This window comes from Gymnogyps californianus, chromosome Z (assembly GCF_018139145.2).
Source record: "Gymnogyps californianus isolate 813 chromosome Z, ASM1813914v2, whole genome shotgun sequence".
Taxonomy (NCBI): domain Eukaryota; kingdom Metazoa; phylum Chordata; class Aves; order Accipitriformes; family Cathartidae; genus Gymnogyps; species Gymnogyps californianus.
In genome coordinates, this window is record NC_059500.1 from 73841660 (window position 1) to 73861156 (window position 19497).

At 49.5% G+C, this 19497-nt stretch overlaps 1 protein-coding gene across 1 annotated transcript in view; it reads left to right on the forward strand.

Annotated features, from left to right (window-relative positions):
* The first annotated feature begins 912 nt into the window (after nucleotides 1-912).
* The window catches only part of RUSC2 (RUN and SH3 domain containing 2), a 53598-nt gene continuing 35013 nt past the window's right edge, over nucleotides 913-19497 (forward strand). The window contains 2 exon segments of the mRNA XM_050913440.1: nucleotides 913-1054; nucleotides 17677-17782. The gene's annotated coding sequence lies outside the window, so the exon portion shown is untranslated.

Below are 19497 nucleotides of genomic sequence, written 5' to 3' on the forward strand. Positions count from 1 at the left end.
ATGTCTCCAGTCTCCCTCTGCTGAGATCTGGAAAAGGCTGGAACTGGACTGCCTGGAAAAGTCTATTTGCTGATAATGGAGTGCCTTAGATGCTCATTTTAGGAGCAATAGCAGGGGCCACTGTTATTTGCCACTTACCCCATTGAAAACTTACCAAATCAATGGGGTTTTTTGTGGAAGCTGGCTGAGGCTGTAGCAAAAGCAACCAGACAGTAATGGGCATATGATTTTTGTCTGCCATTCAGCTTGCTGCAGGGGGATTCTTAACTGCTTAACCCTGAGCATGGTATCACAGTGAGATTTTGGGAACACTAGACTCAGAATCCAGTCATAATTTTACCCCTGCCTCGTTCCTTGAACCCAAATCTATACATTCACGAGCTCTAATGTTTGTGCCTCTTTCAACGGGATGGATAAAGAGTTTAAAGCCCCTGTCGTGCTGCCCAGTTCCCTGCTCCCTGCAGAGGAAAAAAAAGTCTCCCAGCAGCCTCAAGCTGTTTTTAAACGAGACAAATGCCCCGGGTGCCTGTCTGCCAGAGCCTCCAGCCTGTACACCGAGTCCCTTTTTAGCACGCTTCTCCGCGTGGCTATATCTGGCTGCGGTTCCTTGCTCTGGGAACGTGACCTCATCGTTGTTTTGGTATTTCCAGTGATTCAGCCTGGTCCGGGGCAGGGAGGAGTCATTCCTGGTGCAGGCTGACGGGGTGTTTGTGCGTTGCTGGAATTCCAGAGCAGTGCAGCCCCAGCCCTTCCGCTGCCTTGACAGCTCGGCTGAGGCTGGGCTGGTGCATCACATTCCCGCCTGGCAGATGGCCTGGACGCGGCTGGTAGAGGGACCGAAGCTCCTGCTTTTGGGGGTAATGGGGATCCCTGTCTTTGCAGCGTACCTGCCGTGGCGAGGGTGAAGAAAGCTGCGTGCAGCAGCTTGTACGCCTGGGAAAGCCACAAGGAATCTCTGCTTATGGGTGGAAAAAGAGTATCACAGAATGCTCGTTACTGTTTACAGACTGCCAGCATCCCATAATGAAGTTAACTTTACATCTACAGCAGCTTGGTAAGTGTTATGATCCTTATTTCACGGGGCCGGGGGGGCGGGGGGGGGGAGAACAAGGCACCACACAGGGAGGTGGTCTGCTTGAGGTTTTATGCAGCTGAACTGGAAAAGTAAACTCCTGTGAAGTGGTGCTGACTGTGCCCGTCGTCTCCTGTAATGGCTGGATACCTCCAGTGAATGATGAACGTGGGCAGTGGGTCAGACGGAGGTGGAGCAGGACTTGTAGGGAATCATAGAATGGTTTGGGTTGGAGGGGACCTTAAAGATCACTAGTCCCAACCCCCCTGCCATGGGCAGGGACACCTCCCACTAGCAGAGCCGCTCCCAAACTGAGACGAGGCCAGGCTGTAGAGATTGCTAAACCCCATTTTCTGTGGGTATCACTTTCCTCCATCTCTCCAGGTGTGGTCAGAAAGCACAGGGGAGGGCTTGTAGGCAGGGTTCCCCAGCCGAGGTCAATGCTCATGCTCCTGGGAGGCTGTGAATGCTGCAGGGCTGTCACTTGCGCCTTGACAGGATTGCTGTTGCTGCAGATGTGGTGAGCCTTACTGCAGCCTTGATCTAAACACTGTCAACTGCCTCGTTTGAACCTGGGTTGTTGTGAATGGTTTTTAAACCCTTTGGGATCATCTGGTAGTTAGCCATTCCCTGGCTGAGACCCGTTTTGCTGCAGAAGCAACTTGGTAGAAGATACGGCTTCAGTGTTGTCTTGCTTAGCAGTGAACCAGCCTGTCGGTGTAGTCGCTTCACCTTAGGAGAGACCTGTCCCAGTTTGTCACTACGCAGGAATAAGTCATGAAGGCTCATCATGTTTGGAGAAGCAGCCCCCTGTCTGGAGCCCTCTTCCCCATCTTGATGAATCCTTGGCGATGAAGTCGTGGCTGTATTTTGTCTCAGATAGACCTGGGGAGCTGCACCTGGTACCAGATTCGCTGTTGTTACATTGGGAAATTTTCCCTTTTTCTTGTGCAAAGGTAGCTCAATGCCAGGAGGACTACCTCATCCCAAAGTCAGCTGGGCTGGGCTGCGGTGGAGAAACTCTGCACCGTGGAGGGGGAAAGCATAAAGCACCTTCCTCACTGCAGCCGCTGTCAGCCCAGGGAAAGGATATTGGCATGTGCAGGAACAGGGAGTTTTAACTCCGATACCCTTGCTTTCCCAGTTGTGTCAGGGGTAGTGGCTGTACCAGCAGTTTGGTGAAGAAAGGAGAGTATAGATAATACACCTGGCTGTGCTCATTAGCAGGGAGCATTTCAGGCGGGCTTGATGCCTGGTTGGCTTCACCCCTGTCCTGGTTTCAGCTGGGATAGAGTTAATTCTCTTCTTAGTTGCTGGTACAGTGCTGTGTTTTGGATTGAGTGTGAATATAATGTTGATGACACGCTGATGCACAATGCAATTGCTCACCACCCACTGACTGATGCCTGAGCAGCGATCCACACCTCCCGGCGAACTGCCCCCAGTTTATACACTGGGCATGACATTCCATGGTATGGAATAGCCCTTTGGCTAGTTCGGGTCAGCTGCCCCGGCCATGCTCCCTCCCAGCTTCTTGCACACCTGCTTGCTGGCAGAGCATGGGAAACTGAAAAATCCTTAACTTAGGGTAAGCGCTACTTAGGAACAACTAAAACATCAGCGTGTCATCAACATTATATTCACACTCAATCCAAAACACAGCACTGTACCAGCTACTAAGAGGAAAATTAACTCTATCCCAACCGAAACCAGGACAACCCCTCTGGTAGGTATCACCAGGACATACACCTATTACTTTGGGGTCCCTGTACTCTCCTTGAAGCTAGGTTTTTAACAGCACTCACTGATGCAATTGGCCTAAAAGTCAACTGTTTTCACACTATTTCTTTTGAGGCTAGGCAGTATTTTTTTCAAAGGAGGCCCCCCCAGTCTCTACAGAACAGACCTCAGTTGCTTCAGAACAACATGAACTCCCAGTTCTTTGTCACCGGTTGCACCCAGAGGTCACTAGTGTGAGCTATATGCCTGCCTGGCACCAGGCTTACTGAAAATAGGCTATGCCCGCTGTGGTATGCATCCTGAAACACCTCCTCAGCCCCTTGCTGAGGTCTTTCAGTGCTCATTTAATGGGCAGTGGCTGAAACTTGCAAAACCCCTCTACTGCTGGTTCGAATTGTGGGCACAACGGAGGCAAAGCTCCCAAACCCTTTGACACATTGCTTCTTTGCCGAGCTAGTCCCTATCCCCCATCTTTCTTATTTGGTGTAAATCCAGTTGCAATACCGCTTGTGAGTCATCCTGAAATGGCAGGGGAAGAAGAATCCTGGCAGGAGGTGCCAAAGGCAGTGAAGTGGAGAGAGAGGGTAAGTCCCAAAGGTGTGGAGCCCCTGAGCACGGGGAGAGGGCCTGGACAACAGGAATGGGCTCCTGCACCATGAGCTGGTCACACACACGGGTGGAGCATGCCTTTCTCCCAGGCATGATGGGCTGCTGTAGCACTGTGCACCAGAGAACGTGTGGGGCTGGGGCTATCCCAGGTGGGGCGTAGGATGGAGAATTGCATAGGTTTGCATTACGGCTAGCAGGTGCTGCGTATGGAGTTGTAGGAGCTGCTGGAGAGTGTGGAGTTGGGGGGTCTCCCCTCGCTAGTGGTCACCGCCCCACGGCTTCCCCTCGCAGGCAGCTGCCCTCCCACCCCCCTGCCTGGGCAGGCAGGCCGTGGAGTCAGCCCGCACAGCCCTGTCACGCTCGCATCTTTCTGAGCTTGCTGTAAATGGCTCTCTGTAACACGAGCTGCATTTCTGCCATAGTCCTCTCCAGAGTGCATCTGTATTTACACTGGGGCTTTCATTAGCAATCTGGCCCTTGCATTGCCAGTAGCCCGCAGCCCTCGCTTTTCCCTCCTGCCCACATGCTCTGTGAGTGAGACCAGCACGCTGGCACCACTGTGCCCGAGGAGAGGCAGGTGACTGGCAGCAGGAGGAATCCCTGAGCCAGCTCCTATCTGGAAGAAGTGCCTTGTCATGTTGCCTCTCACCCGCCATCCTGCAGCAACGGGGGAGCTGCCTGCAGAGACTCCCCACAGCGTGGCTTGCTGATCCCTGAGCCGACACAGGGACAAGCCGGTTTTGCTTTGGATTATCGCTGGCTCTGCTTGCTGTATTCTTCGTGCTGCTCTCATGCTGTTGCTGCTGCACCCAGCTTCCAGCTGCAGTGAGCGGAGCCCATGATCTTGGGAGAGTCTATCTGGCAAGGTAGGAGCTGATCCCTTCCATTTGTTCTGCTAAAAGTAATGTGGCCAGTCCTGCCTCTGCCTGGAGAGCATGCTTCAATTAGTAGTGTGTATGTGGTTTTATTTTGCATTGTTCTGTAGCTCTGATGAACAGTCAGTATGCTGCTCAGGCTGTAGCCTCTATTACATGGAAAGAGAATGCATATATCCATTTTCTTTTTACGTACACACTGGAAAATCAAACTCTGGCTCCCTTTCTACTCCAGGTTAGTGTGCTGGTGCTCCAGAGCCTGTCTGTCTTCTCTGTTCTCGTGCAGCATTCTGTGCATGTTCTGCACCTCATGTCACCTGCTTCTCCAGGAGATAAGAAAGTAGAGAGCAGTCTGAATATGTCTTGGGGGAAAGAGGGAGGGAGAAGAAACTCGCAGAAGACAAAAATCAAGGGAGTTCAGTAGGCACGGAAATGGCTTTAGAGAAGGTATTTTTACTTCAGAAAATTAGACAGGGGAAGAGCCTCCTTTCCCTGGATAGGCTCAAAGGGGTATTTTTTGTTCCTTCAATCCCTTAGGGCAAGCTGTTTTGATATGGAAAGGCCTGAGGCTGCTGTTGTCCCTAGGGATGAAGGAGAGTCAGTCTTGTTAGTCTGGTGCTTTCTTAATGCTTCACTTTCCCCCACCACTGCACTCCTTTACTGGGGCTGTATCGGGGAAAGAGGTGATGACCAAGAAACCCTACCCCTGCTGGATTTCCCTGCAGTAGCCAAGGACAGATAGAATAGGTGGGCAGCAGCATTTTCTTCTGACCTAGCTGGTGTTTAGGCACAACTGTTCCCTTTTTCGTCCACAGCAGCTGGGATGTGCCTGCCCCTGTACACACAGCCATCCATCTTCCCCAAGCTTGCTGTGCCTGGGGTTCCCTCCCATGTGGACGAGAGTCTCCTAAACAGGACAGACAAGGGTATCAGGCCTTCTGCAGGTGATGGTTTACTTCTGAGGACTAGCCCAAACAACAAACCATGTTTTAGGGCCCCCCTATATCCCTAGTTGCTAAGCTGTGAGGAGGGAAGGGGGTCCTCTAGCTTTCCCTCCTTAGCATATCCTGCTGTGCTGCCAGTGGGTGTATAAATAGTGCCCACAGTATACTATTTTGGTGACAAGCTCTTCCCAGGATTCATCCAAAGAGTTATGTGAGCAAGTGTTAAAAATAACACCAAGCCCTGCCCAAATGCTGGCGTCGTTTCAGCCAAAGTGTTGGGAATCTTCCATAGAGAGCAGCCTTGGACCCTTGGGAGGGGGCAGCAGGAGGGGGTCCGGCAGGGCTCCCCATGTTTTCCTCTTCTTGCTGCCCTGCTGACCACAGAGGACACTGACCCTCAGGTTCAGCAGATGTGCTGGTCACTGAGAGGATGTGAGACTTTCACTTCTAATTAGGTTATTTGCTACTGAGCTTGCCTTGTGTGTTCTGACTATTATCGCTAGGTCTAATGAGAGGTACAGGAAATTCCAGGAGGGGTTAACCTGAGCTTTAGTCTAGCCTGCTGCTAGGTCCCTGCCAGTGGCCAGAGGTAGCTGCTTCGCTAAAAAGTCTTGGGCTGTAGCAATGGCATATGTAGGGATTCTGGCCCTGTGTTAGGTTTATCTTGAGGACTGATAGCTGGAGATTAGTTTAATTGTGGAAGGCACTTAAATCTGTATGTTGAATTACAGCTATAGCTCTGGACGTTCTTGCTGTCCATATAAATACAAAAGTTGTTCCAAAATTCTGCCCTTTCCATGGTGTGGTCGGTGCCTATAACTGAAAACCGGACCACACTGCAGAGATTGCTGGGGAGCCATGCTCCTTGGGCTATGTAGCCAGTGCAGGATGTACCATGCCACTGAGGAGCTGGAAGCTGCAGTTTGTTTCCCTTGGGCTGGGTTTTGCCTGTTGTTGGTCAAGTCCTATGCTAGGTATGCCGTTCAGCCGCCCTCATGCTGCTGCAGCATCAGCCGCTGCTGTGTGCTGGAAAGCAGCAGACCCCACTGAGTCCTTGTGTTCAGTGTATGGAGCCTAGAGCTCACAGAAATGCTTCTTGGAGGGCTCATGCTCAAAGAAGCCCCATCTGAAGACAGAGATGCTCCCTCTCACAGATAGATGATGCGGTTCCACTCTTGCCTGGTCTAACATGGGATGTAGGAGAAGTTACCCCCTGTGGGAGTGGAGCGCCCATTGCTGTTACACAGCTCAATGCATAGAGCCTTGCACACAGAAGAACAGGTAAAGAGGTGAGATGTCTCCTGGCTCCAAACTTGGGGGCAGTGCTTGGGCTTACCTGTTTGCTCTGAGTTGAAAGCAGCAGTGTCATGGACAGGGGAGACCACACTTCTCTTTCAGGTGCTGGGGTTCAGGACTACAGCATTAATCCCCCTCTGTAGCTCCTTGGCCTTCATGTTTGCATCCCCAGATACATCTGTGCTAGTTTCTGGCTTCGCAGAGGAAGGGCCAGATGCTTCTGCAATCTCTGAGTACTTTACTTTCAGAAGCGCTGGATTTATTTTAAGCTGATACAGAAAGTTGCTGTGAAAGTAGCAGGTGTGCAAAAATTGCTAAAAAGGTCACAAGTGCTGTTTGGCGCTCCATGCTTCACCTCCTCTAACATGGGATTAGTAATTCTGGCAGATGTTCCCAGGAATGGAGAGCAGGTCCTGTTAGAACATCATGACGGAGAGTTTTTTCCAGCTGTTGCACTGAGAATGAGTTGCACTGAGAATGAGTGAGAGCAGAGCAGCCGCTTATCTTCTGGCTTGGCTTATCTTTTGGCTGTTGTATCTCACATGCTCAGCCCTTGCTAGCACTCCTTCCCTTCTCACCATTTAGCTGGTCTTCTCTTTTCCTTGCTGTGTGTTGAGAGGCACATGCTGGGTTTGTGCACAGGATGGAATGCTTTCTTAAGTGTGTATTGAAAGCACAGACTTCAGAATTGTCCGGAGATGGAAATATGTCATGGAGATGAAAAGCATGTTTCTGTTTTTCCAGGAGCATGCTCTGGGCAATCAGTCCTTCATCAGGGGCTTCCTGCTCCTCCGTTCCTCTGCTCCTTCCTGCTCCTCTCGCGTGTCCAGCTAACAAAGGAGCTCTCTGAGTCATCATCGTTGCTGCTTATTATTAGGCCTGAGCCAAGGCTCTGTGTATCATCATACATTACAGAGCTCCTGAGGACTCTTTCAGGGCTCTTTCCACCCTGGCATGCTCTTGTTCCTCTGAGTGGAATGTGTCTGGGGTACATGGGGACACATGACCTTGTTTGTTGTCTTTAAGTACCTCTTTGGTGGATGTTTCTCAATACTCTTCTGTGCACTGCCAGAGCCCCACACCACGGTTTCCAGCAGTTCCTGAAGTGCTGAGATGTCTCCATGGGGAACCCCGTAGAGCAGTGTGTCCCAGCTCTTTCATCTGCTTCACATGAGGTTGAGCCCTGTTTCAGTCTGTCCGACGCAATCTAAGCTTGGTGTGTTTGTCAGGCGTCTCCTGTGACTGCTTTGCCTTCATGGCCTGCCTCTGCCAGCTTTTATTTTCTATTTTAAAGAACATGGCAGGATTTCCTCCCACGCACGGATCCCCTTTATCCTTACAGCATTTCCTTCACTGTGGGTCTTTCTCCGACTTGAGCAAAATTGTTGCACGCAGTCAACAAGCACATACTTCCCAGTTCTGGCTCTGTGTGCCCGCCTGCATACGGGATGGCTGCCTGTTGGTTGAACACGTCTTTTGGAGGAGGTAGACCTTGCACAACTGGCTGCACGGCAGCTAGGTGCTGCAGATTAGACTTTTTCTGCCAATTAAGCATACACCGATAAGCGCGTACAGCCAAAAGGTTGTTTAATCATGGGCTGACCTGACATGGAGACCTCGAGCACAACTGATTGATGATCCAGGACAGCCTGCTGTATTAGATGGGGAGAGGTTAATAATAACCAGAGAGAAACTTAGAAGGGTTCTCAGCTGTGGTCAAGGATCATCTTCAACAATACCAAATTCATGAGAAAGGGTCTCTTCACTGTGGTGGATGAAAGGAGGATGAATCCACTGGCTGAAAGCTGGTGCTGAGCATATTCCATTTAGGAAAAATAAAAACCTGGAGTATGTTTTTAACAGCCAGGTGGATTAGCTACCGGCTCAGCTGGCATGGGATGCTTTTCCACTCTCAGGCTGTACCTGTAGGTTTGTTGTGTCTTTTCAGGAGTGTGTTTCTGTTTCTCCAGGTATTCTGCCTCACAGAATAAACTGCTCTCAGCTTTTAATCCTGCATTAGAGGCTTTCTGCTCCTCTGAGTCAAAGAGAAATCATACAAGAATAAGACCTCCAGAAGCCACATCATTACATCTCCCTGACCCAGGCATAGTGGACTCGGGCTATGCCATTCCTTTTGTTTCTTCACTTTATCTCTCTAGAAGCTCCCAGTGATTGGGACATCATCTGCTGCATCCTGCATCTTAGCAGTCCAGTCCCTTACCTCTATTGGTATCTCCTGATGCCATAGCACACTGGGCTGGCCAAGATCCTAAGATGGGCATTTCTTTGGCAGCAAAGCCAGAAAAATAAATTGTTTCCAGTTTCTGACACTAAGGGCCTGTGAAAATTAACAGGAGTGCATGCTTCTAAATAAGTAAAGCAGAGAGCTTCTGAGACAGACAAGACCATGTAAAATATTAAGAAAACAAGTCTTACCCCCTGACTACTGTGCTTTTTTGGTGGAATAACGAATGGCTAGTTTTATCTGTTATACCTGATGTCTAACCTAAGCTTCCCTGGCTGCCCCTCAGGGAGCCTGTTCCTGTTGTTGACAATATGGAGAACAGCTTATTCACCTGCTCTTGGCGGCAGCCTTTTGTACATTTCAGAAGTGCTTTCACGTACCCCCTAGTTTTCTACAGAGAACTAACTGGCTTGCTTTGCAATTTACTCCCTTCTGTTTTTCCTTGCTCTCTTTGAGCTCCCACCAGTTTGTCCATATAGGACACGTCCATGAGGCATGTGCCAGTGTGGGGCAGAGAGGAAGGATTGCTCCATGTCTTGCATATGACATGCCTATTCATACAGCCCTACATACCGTTTGTCTGCTTCAAAGCAAAATGCCACTATTACTCAAGTTCAGCCTGTGATCTACGGTAACCACAGATCCCTTCTGAATAAGCAGGTCACGCGTGATGATTATGGGTGGGGATGTGCGGTCTGTGCTGTGTGAGGTGTCATGGTAATGATTGTAATTTATGTCACTTTACTGTTTATGTATAGACCTTATCCCTTCAGCTAACAGTATTGGTACTGTAGACGATACAGATGAAGAGTAAAAAACAACCGCTCCATCTGAGAGCCAGTAGATTAAATGCAGAAGTGGTAGACGAGGTATCCAGGATTTAGTTACAAGCCTGCATTACAGAGGCTTTTTAGAAGAAGTTTTCAGTGGTCCTGTTTCCTCTTCCCTTTGCAGCTGTTCCAGGTGGCTACTGGGATGTGGGTGCTCAGGAGCACAGGCAGTCTCTTGGGTGGCACTGGAGTCCTATGCCTGCCAATATTGTGCTGTAGCATTGCTGCTAGTGGGCCGTTTTTGAGTGTACCTTCAATAGTGTCTTTTAATGACAGAGTGCTTTGCAGAGGCACAGGCTCGCTAGACGTTGCTTTATTTGCCACTAAAACATAGCCAGCTGGGGGAGGTAACACTGCGTAGCAGCACTGCATGTCCAGTTGGGGTGGTAAATGGAGAAACTTAGGAAAGAAATTCAGTATAAACAACTGTAATTAATATCACGTGTCTTTAATAAATCAGCTGGTGGTTATGTGCTCCCTGGGCTTCATTGCAAAGGTGGGAGTGTTTGAGAACAGGGAGGTCTGCTGGGAACTCACTTCGTGGTGAGTTGCCAAATCTCACTGCTTGACTTTTTGCTGTTGCTCGGAGCAGTGATGGCAGGGAAGTGCTTTGACATGCGCAGAGGGAGGTGAGTGTGGTTTTTCTGTGTGAAATCCAGAGCAGTTTTCATACTTGCTGTTGCCTTGGAAAACTGGAATATTTATGACTCAGTACTGAAGCAGGAGGGCAGGAGGCTTTTTCCATTCTTGGATGTGGCCTCTCCTGTGTCCAACAGTGATGTTTTTCTTCTCCTCTGCTTGCTCCTTTCCTGCTACATCGCTTCCATTGCAGTCTCTGTGAGCTGAGGCTTGTTTGCAGTGCAGTCACCCTCACTTTGAGTCAGCCACGCGATGCCCCTGGAGTGGGAAGGGAACGTCACTTTGGTGTACATCATGGGAACCATAAGCAGTCACCTTCCTTGAGCAGTGCGTGCTGTGTACACAGCAGTCTGTGGTTGTACTTAGTATATAGACAGTGAACCATTTCAGGGCTGCGGATTCAACTCAGCCCTGCAGCTTTTCAGCTGCTTAGTTGGAAATGCGTAATTTTTGTTTGAGGTCAGGATACAAACCAGTGAATACAGCAGAACTGCAGCTGCCAAATTCACCAGCTCCAATATAGTATGTAATGTGGCAACTTAAAGCTTTCCTCATGGCAGTGGGGAACTATTAAGTCGTGGTGAAACTAATGGTTTAGCTAAATTGTGTTGTAGAGGCAGCATTGATCCCACTTTGAAAACTAATTTTAATAGGAGTGAAGCCAGGAACACCTTAATATCCACTGTTACCATGGGCTGCTCAGAGCAATTGATTGCCAGATTAGAAGACATGTCTTTTTTGTAATAATACCCTTCTGCTCCTTTTGCCATGGCTTTGGTTGCTGAAAGTTTATATTCCCACTCAGTGTATCATCAATATTTGAGTGAATGCTTGAAGAAACAGGGTTGCTCTTAGAGCTGAGCTCCTACTTCAAACACTCTGAAATCTCAGGCTGGATCAGTTATGTCCAGGCTTTGCTTTAATTCAAGGTTTTCTGTACAGCTTTATGAGCTTGGTTTATCAGATTGAAGCTGAGACTTCAGGCGTGATTCAGGAGCTGCTCTGTTGTTTCTGTCCTCATTTCCCTCTGCCTAAAAGTGTTCAGCTATTTCTTTGTGCTCTTGCTTGGGCAGTACTAAGTATTAGGGCTAAAAGATGGGCACTGGGGTTGTAGGATCGGTTCTGCCTTTCCCACAGCTTTTCAAGTGATTCACATCTCCTTGTTGCCCCAGTCTCCTGTGTGTAAAATGTTGATAGCAGCACTTTCCTAGAAAAAGAGTACAAACATACTGGAATCCTGGGCTGGAAGGGACTGGAGACAGACAGCTGGTTGTGGGCTGGGTTTGGTTTTCCCGTAGATGTCTCAGTATTTTAGAGGTATGTAGAACTCAGCCCAGCCCCGTGGCGAGCCTTGCCAGCACTAGCCTTATCTGGTAGTTGTGACTTTTTATGGAGCTTGTGAAAGCCTCTGTTCCTGAGCAGTGAGGCATCAGCTGCTAGCAATAGGAAGGATTTGACCTTAATACAGGAAAGTGGAAATCAAAATAGTGATTGGGATGAAGGAACCACCTTGCCCAGTATGCTTTTTCCAAAAGTGGTTGCAGGTGGTCAGCTAGGGAGGAGGGGGAGCAGGGCAAGCAGGTATTATATCCTAATAATTTTTTTTCCCAGGGGATTTGCTAAGTCTGTTATATTTTATCTGTTTAGTAAGCTGAAGGGGATCTCTCAAGTGCTTGTCCTGCCTCCCCTTGAACCCATGTGGACTTCTTCCATCCATAATACCCTTTGAGAACTAACCAGCAGTAAACAGAGATAACAGAAATGTTGAAAGAGGAACTACTGGTCTGAAGGGAAGTTGTTGTTAGAGAGTAGCCTCAAAATGGAAGCTATTCAATAGGCCAAATAATGCTCTGAGCATTTAAAAGTAAGATTTTACTAGTGATGTTTCCTAAAGACACAAAGCTAGGAAGCATCATCAGAGGCAGTTCAGGGTTATTCAGCAGGAAGAGCTTGGATGTCGTTAAGGAATAATGCAAATGGGAACTGGGTAGTTCAAAATTGCATGGTTGTGTGCATGAGAAATGAGCAAAAAGTTCAGCTCCAGCTGGGAGCTCATTGGGGAAAGTGAGAGAGAAAACCCAGGGTCTGTCAGTGACGTGCAGGGTAACTGTGAGCAGCTGGTATGATGCAGCTATGAAAAAGATAAATGCTATCCAACATTACGTGTTGGACAAAATATTTGTAGCAGAGATGAGGAAATTTTAGCGTATTAAGGCATGATGAGACCTTGCTTGGAAGACTGTGTACATTTCCAGTCACTCTCTGAAGGCTGTATGCAAACTGGGTCAGGTCCAGAGAAGGGATACTGGTATGATCAAAGAAATGAAGAGTCTATCTAATGTGAAGTGATTAAAGAACTCAGATGATATAACTTTAAACACAGACTGGATAAACACTGACGTTAAAGCTCATTTTTGGAACATGAGTGAATAGGGGTGAGCTGTGCATGGATAAAGATAAGCTGGAAATTTAGAGAATGTTCTTAAACATCAGAGGAATTAATTTGGGGGATTAATTCTGTTAGAAAATGGTTAGCAAACAACAAGAAATGTCCAAATTTTTGGAAAAAACAGCAACAACTTTCTCTTCTCCAGCCATTTTCTTACTTGGAGGCGTGACTCCTGCCTTGGGTTGCTAGCCCCGAAGAAGTCAGTACTGGTGCTCTGGGCAGTGGGCACAGCTTGCTGGGGCAGGATCATCATGGGGGGCTCGTGAAACCTGCTGTTGTGAACGTGTCTGCAACTGGCCTGACCCCGCAGACTCCTGTGCCTCTGTCCTCAGATCCTCTCGGAAGGCAGGCTCAGTGCGCGGGATCGGTTAGTGACCCCCTGGGGAAGTGTGAGGACGGAAGGCAGGCATTGCCACTAAGCTAATGTGTGCTTTTCTCAATCTTCTTCGATTCTGATCTCTCATTCAAAAACTCCCATATTTGTTCACACTGAATAGAAAAGTTGTGAAGCGCATGTTGGTAACGATCAGCCTGTATTGATCTTTGCATGTTTGAGAGAGGGATGTTTTTTGACCTTGAAAGGCAGGGTTGGCAGGGATGGGGAATGATTTGGTTTTTCTTTCTGAGGATTTTTATAAAGTTTTCAGCACCTCCTGCTTTCCTGATGGCCTCTGTGTTCTGGTCCCCCTTGCTCCAGTTGAGCGGTACCATGCTCTTAGTTCAGCTCTGACTGACATCCCTCACTTTGGCATTTCTGAAATGGCCTCAGCAGGGGTGGATGCGGTTGCCGTGTCTTGAGGATTCAGATTTCTGCCGTCAGCAATCTGTGAGTGACATGGAAAGGCACTGAGTGGTTCCTGCCTTGCTCCTGAGTGGTCCAGCACATGGGAGAGTGATGATGTCCACCCCTTCTGTGGCCATGCTACGGATGGGGTCATGATGAGCCAGAAGCTGTAGCCTAGGCATGTTCATGCTGTTTCACTCGCAGATAGCAAGGCACAGATTGTCCGCTGTGGTGATGAGCTTGCTGTTGCTCGTACCACTTTCTGTTTGCTTGAGAGGCATGGATACGCTGAAGGTAATGAGGGCTAAGTCAAAATATATGTCCTTTAGGAGGAGGTGGCAGGCAGCTCCCTGTGCTGGGTTATGGCCGTGAGCTGTGGTGGAGAGGCGGCAGCCCTAGCACTAGGGCTGTCTGGCTTTTGCGAGGGTGGGCAGGTTATGCCTCACGCCTGATGGTGAGGGGTGATTAAAGACCTGTTCATGCCTGGTGCTTGGTGTCAGAGCTACAGCCCGGGCAGCTGGCTGGGATCTGGGGCTGAGCTGTTTCTAGTTCACAGATCACCGGAGCAGATTTGCAGCAAATAGGTGGGAAGCTTGGGCTGCTAGTGGATGATTTTGCTGTACAAATGCAGCAAAAGTGGAAAGGTTTCTTCCTTCTTATATGTGGGAGTGTGCTGACCTTAGCAGCCAATTCCTGCATGGTACATGAAGGAAGGAGCCCGAGGCCAAGACAGAAATGTGTTGGGCTTTTTTCTGCCTAGATGATCTATCTGTGTCCTGGTTGTTGTCAGCAAGCGCTCCAGGTACGCACACAGCTTGGGTCCAGCGTGAGTGCAGCACATGGGGCTCCCCTGAAGTGGTGAGCTCTGCTGCAGCCTGGCACTGGGAACAGGACACGCCTCCTTACTGGTATTCACGGGTGGGAGAACGTGTTGTGCATTGAGTTCTCACACCCTTGGAGCAAGAGGGAAGGAGGTGAGATGGCAAAACCCCTGCCTGACACTCAGGATGCCTGTGAGTAATGAGACTGACGTTGCTTGAAAAGCAATTTTCTCCTGCCAAGCTGCACCCCACAGTGCTGGGGTGTGTGGGAAGCACCTATCCCTACCTCTCCAGGCCAAGCAGGACAGGGACCCCTGTTACTTGTAGGGGCAGGCGTGTTCTGGCACCTCCATCTCCCTCACCTTGCTTCTCTTAAGGAGCACAGTCACCAGCCTGCAGTATCCCTGCTCCCCTCCTTGCATGAGACTATGGAGTCAGCCATGCTCCCCTTCTCACACCGACTCATCTCTGTGATCAAAGAGAAGTCATCTCCTAGAAGACAGTCCCCATGAAAGAGCCTTCTTCTTCCTCATTAGTGCCTGTAATCTCTTACTACCTACGAAGCTTTGGGACAGCCCAACAGTTTTTACTGCTGTTGCTGAGAGGGGCAGATCCTGTGAGGGGGGTGCAGCAAAGGGGTGCTTGCTGCAAAGGTGCAAGGCCACGTGAGCTTGCAGTGGGGGGAACGTGCTGAACGTGTTTTGGGGAGGAGAATACAAATGTTTATGTTGGGAACAGATATGTAAGTCGGAGTGCTTCTCAGGGAGCCCCTTGTCTGCTGCATTGCTCGCTCTGATTTTTAACAAAACAGCCCCCTGACTTCATCTGCTCTGGTGTGCGTGTCTGCTACACAAGGCAGGCATTGCTGTCAGTGAATTGGTTAATGCCACCGTCCTGTGGCAGGGACAGGGATACAGGCAAGCACTCAGCCTGCCAGCATTTATACCTCCTGGCGTCAGCATTGGCAATGCTTGTGGAGGACTGGGGAGGGCACCGAAATAGTTTCCATTCTCCTCTCTGCTGTGGGAACGAGTCTCCTGGGTAACAAACGCTCCTTGTTCTGCACAGAGCTCCGCAGCTGAGACTCTCTGTCTCCTTCCTCGCTGCCGCTCCCCGACTGTCCCAGCTGAATGGGCCAGAGATGTCTGCTTGAGCCTGCCTTAATTAACGCTGACAATACAATGGGACTGGCCGTACAGGGGTCCAGGGGCTGAACGCTAGTGGGAGTACAGTAAATAGTCTCATTTACTGCAGCTCGGGTGGAGCAGAGCCCGGCAGGACTAGCTTTCTGCTTGCTCTAATGGCGAGGCATGGAGGTATGTCCCTCGCTCCTGCATCCTCCCAGGGGCTTGTCACTGCTGCTTGAACGGGACCAGGCGGTGGTGTGGGTCCCCAGCATCCAAGGAAAGGCAAGCAGTGGGCTGCGGAGCGTGAAGTACCACAGATGGGGCAGATGCGTTGGCCTCTTGGGAAGGACCTGCGGAGCCTGAGCTTTGGGACGGGCGGAGGGACCATTCCCAGCGTTTCGGAGGTGAGTAGCAGAGCTGTGTCTGTGATGGTGGCTCCAGTGCATTGCGAATGGGCTGCGCAGCCCACAGCCAGCCCAAGGCCCTTTCTCTTTTTTTGCTGGAAGGGTCTCTCTGCAATGGGGGGAGTCCTGGACTCCTGCCTCTGGAGCCCTTGGTGGGAGCCACCCACCAGCCACTGGGTTTTTAGTCAGTAATCTGATTTGAATGTTACTTGAAGAGATATTTGAAAGGTTTCTAGTGGTCTGGGATCCAAGACAATTGGCAGCCACTTCCACTAATGAGTATAATATTTTTCTGGCATAGCCTTTTATGTTGGCCTCTCCAGAGGCAGAAGCTTCTGCAAAGTGTTGTATGGTCCAGGCTGTTGTATTTGTTTTATTTGGTTGCTGCTTTGGGTGCATCATGGCATAGAGCAAAAAGTTCTCAGGCATGTGATAGTTCTTCATTTCTTTGACCTCTGTGTCTGTGTGACATTTTTACCTCTTCTCTGACTTATCCACTCCCCGTAGAGCCTCAGTTTAGGAGATGGGGTTTGGTTCGGGCTCGTAGGGGTTGCTTTTTCCCATGTGGACACTCCATTTTCTGAGCTGTGCTTAGCTCAGCGCCGGGCGGTGACTGTAGGAGCAGGAATGGATGGAGAAGTGCAATAATGTGAGTGGTCCCTCCAGGACGGTTGTCTCAGGGCAGCTGCTCCAGTGCTAGAAACATCTCCCCTGGCACAGCTTGGAGCACAGCTGGCTGAGTTTCTGGGGTCTGGGGTCATGCCCAGACTGTGGTAGAAAAACAAAAGCAGCCACATATGTCCCTTGGCGAAGCTACCTGTGCCCTGTCAGGAACTGCACTGACTTGCCTATGGAGCAGGTTGCAGCTGCCTCTGGTGAAAGGGGAATGACAGAAAAATCTTTTCACATGGCCCCAGGACAGCAAGAGAGCCTGGGCTTTTGCAGGTGGTGATCCCTTGTTTCAGGAAGGAAGGTCTGCTGTGGATCGCTTTGCAGAGATGCTGGGATTTAGCCCAGGTTACGGTCAGCGCTTTAATCACAAGCTGTAGTTAATAGTTGCTGGGATCTTGATTTGCGATTCCCTGTGACAGCAGGGACTGCAGACATCCTGCCCCTGCCAGGTGTGTTCAGCACCGGGGGAAGCGCTGGTGTTTGCATCTCGCTCCAGGGGTGACTGCGTTTCAGGGATGCTGGGTAGATACTGTTGATGAAGCTCTTTAGAACAAGGCGCTACAGAAATGTAAAAGAAGCTTCAAGAAGCTTCTTGTAGTTTTCCTGATCTCTCAGTTATAAGTCCTCCCATCCTCCTCCTCCTGTGCGTTGCTTTGCAGACTAGCATTTTATCTCCAAGGGCTCTAGCTGCCATTATCAACGGTAGGAACATAGCACTCCAGTTCCTTTTGCTTTCCTTTGCAAAGCCAGGAGAAGAGATCAGATGGCTTGCAACCACACAGCATCAGAAACCCAAGCTCATCACGGAATAAGATGCTGCAGCTCTATTTTATGGCATGGGCTTTAGTCTTTTTATGTCTTCTCATGCTACCTTCCTGATTTCCCAGTTCCTGTAAGAATCAATCCTCCATCTTCCAGCTCGACTTATCTCCCCTCCTCTCCTTCTCCGCTCCCTCCCATCCCCTGCCTTGTCTGAGGTCCCGCAGGGACTGATTGCAAGCCAGAGTGGCGGTGCTGTGGGCATGCTTGCTCCCTCACACGCAGCAACGTCACAGCAGCAGCAGGAGCATTGGAGATGTGATTGCGCAGACCCTCTGCATTGCCAGGGATGCAGCTGTGAAAAAAAAGAAAAAAAAAAATTTTTTTTTTTGACTCTGTGTTTCCCACAGCGTCCTGGTGAGAGAGCACGGAGCCCGCTGGAATCCGAGTGCTCAGCAGTGCCGGAGCAGAGCGTGTTCAGTGAGAGGAGACAGGGAACGGAGGATCTGTGGAAAGGTGAGATGGAGAAATGATCGGGGTGGGTGTTAGTCGTACTGACGGTTTTCAGGCCGTTCGTTGTCCTGCAAAGTGGCCTGTTTGTTTTTGTAGAGATTGCCAGCTACCCGGTAAAGCTTACAAGATTTTAGGATTGCTTTGTCTCTTCAGAGGCTGCGTTGCTTTGGAGCTACTGTGATTATAATGGATGTAAGCGAGTGAGGAGGCTGGCGTTGCTGCGCAGAGTGCATGTTTGTCCATTGTAGCTATGAAATAGCAGTTGTCATGTCCGGGGCTGGTTGTGCAGAGGCGAGCCGTGCTTCGCCCCGACAATGCCGTCGCACAGCTCTCCATTGTGCCTGCCATGACAGCCAAGCCCACACGGATTGTTTTGGTCCCGCCAGCTACCATGCTCTCTGTGCATCCCTGGCGGTGATGCTGCTGTGCGGCTCAAAAGCTGTTTTGACAGACAGTGCTTCCATGAAAAGCCAGAAACAAAGGGTGCAGACAGAGGAAAGGCTGTTGTCAGTGTGGCTTTTGGCTTTTTTTTTTTCTTTTTTTTTTTTCCCCCCTAAATATTAGCAAATCACTTGCTCAAAGGCATTAGGATAAAATATTATGGTAGGTAAAACCCTGCTCTTCTGCTAAGAGATGTATGGGCTCTGCAGGCTGGAGTCCTTTGTGTTGCCCAGGGTGTGTCTGCACTGGCTGTGTTAATGGATGCTTTCTCCCTGCCTCTTTTCACAGATCGGATGAGAAAGGTTATCCAGGAATGGAGGAATTACTACTTTTAATTAGTGAAACAAGGGGTCCAGGCTGGGTACCAGTTACTAGAGCTTAATTACATGGTCTTGTTATAGCCAAATCCCTCTTTTCCCTCCCTGCCTTCCTTCTTCTTCCCTCCCCCACCCTCTGCACAAATCCTTCCATCAAATTGCCTCTGCAAACGCAAAGGGAGAAGGGCTTGAACAAAGAGAAGGATATATGTGGGATAGGGATGTAGATGCTGAAGAGGCGATGTTCAGGATGACAGTCAGCGAGAACAATAAGGCAAAGGTATAAAGAAAGAGATTTTGGTATATGTGGTAAAGTGACGTGGCTGTAGGGGAATGTGCACATGGGAATGTAGTAACAAAAGGGGATAAGCAAATAGCAGATGCAATCTTTTGGGGTTATGGAAGATGCTGAGCATGTGGGGTTGCAATTGCAGGTGTTTTGGGGGAATGTGATGTTAACGGGAGTTACATTAGCATTGGCTGTTGAGGAACAGATCGTAGAGGGTCTGGATTGATGGGTGTCGTAAAGGTGTATGGAGTATGGGGGAAGGAGAAATCTGCTTTTTTACCTCCAGACACCTACAGCTTCATACAGCAGTGTTGCTAAAGAGCGAGCTTGGCAGGTCTGACCTATTCAGAAAAGCTTTCTGCAGTTTTCCAGGGACCCAAGAATAATTCAGATAAAGCATCTTTAGGCCTGTCAGGAGCAACAGGATGGTATGAAAAATGTAGATAAAATGGTAAATGTTTGGCAGAGCTGTAGAGGAACCGTGGAACAGAAGAGGCAGGTGTGAGGGGCATTGCAGAGCTGGAGGAACAGGGGGTTTGGGTCAGAGACCAGCGGTAGAGGGCACAGAGGAGGAAATTCAGGGTTGTCCTTGTCCGGGGAATGTAAATGTGTCGTTTGTACTGTCATTCTCCAGCCTCTCACTGTGTTCCCTGAGATGGTCAGTCTGTGTG